The 1,073-nt window shown below is 53.6% G+C and overlaps 1 non-coding gene across 1 annotated transcript; it reads left to right on the forward strand.

Moving 5' to 3' along the window:
• The first annotated feature begins 182 nt into the window (after nt 1-182).
• Nucleotides 183-274, forward strand: LOC114897947. The gene has a single exon (XR_003794272.1). It is a non-coding gene; the product is annotated as a small nucleolar RNA SNORD116 (small nucleolar RNA).
• The last annotated feature ends 799 nt before the right edge of the window (nt 275-1,073 follow it).

Raw genomic sequence — 1,073 nt, forward strand, 5'->3', positions numbered from 1 at the left:
CTATACCCTCACCTTCCGACCTTTTCTCGGGGAGCACGAGCTTCGACACCCTGAGAACTGGCTGCATTTCCTGCTCCAATGGCTGGGCTCTGGCCGCTCCCATATGCTGACGTGATTCAGCTCGATGCGTGTCCCATGGTGGCATCTGCAACTTTGCATGTCCAGCGTTTGAGCGTGTGCTTGTATCGATGATGACCCTCACTAATGCATTCCTTGGAAATCTGAACAAAATGAGTGAGAAATCTCTGTCGTCTCTTCCTTGGAACTGAGGTCCAACACGTGCCTCCCAAAAGGAAAGTAGGGATAGGTTCACGTTGCGTTTGCTCCCGTGGGTGTCCACAGCCACGCTGTTTAAGTTGAGGCTTGTGGCCATCTGATGGGGAGAAAAGGCATTGGGAAAGGACCCTGGGATGCCAATCCATGTGGGAAGGCTAGGGACAGCATGCCGTCTGTGGGTTCCTTGGTCTAGCCAGGACTGCTCTCCCCTGCCACGGTTTAGCATTCGGGTAGGAGAGGAATCGTGAGCCCTTGGTGGTCCTCTCGCCTGCACTTGAGTTCTACAGGCCGCTCCCACCGGCTACTCGTTGCCTTGTGCCCGCAAAGAAACAGAAGTCTGTATGCTTAGTTGCAGAGCAGGATTCCAAGCCTAGGGCAGGGTTCTTTGTCATGTTCTGTTTGGGAGACCAGATGCAGTTTAGGTTTCTCCTGATAAGGGGAGAAATCAAATGGGCCATTGTCCCCGGGAGGTTGGCCAAGCTGATGTCTCCTCCTAGGGTTGTTCTCTGCTTGTGTGTGCTGTGTGATGGGGCTAGAATATGCCTTCCTCAAGCTTCATCACCGCAAGCTTCTTTGGTGAGGTGTGGCTGTGGCATCTTGCCATGACACGTTGGGATCCCGGTGGAGAGAGAAAGGCAAAGCGAGTGAAAAAGACACGTGAGATGGCTGCCTAAGCCCACAGGTTTACTGGTGGGTGGATAGATCGACAGTGGCCAAAGGGTTCCCGGAACACAGTTGGGATTCCCTCAGGAGCATTTGGAGGCATGTGTAGGGAGGGAACATGGGAGCACATTTGT

This window comes from Monodon monoceros, unplaced genomic scaffold (assembly GCF_005190385.1).
Source record: "Monodon monoceros isolate NGI ecotype Baffin Bay Population unplaced genomic scaffold, NGI_Narwhal_1 Contig2663_ctg1, whole genome shotgun sequence".
Classification (NCBI taxonomy): Eukaryota; Metazoa; Chordata; class Mammalia; order Artiodactyla; family Monodontidae; genus Monodon; species Monodon monoceros.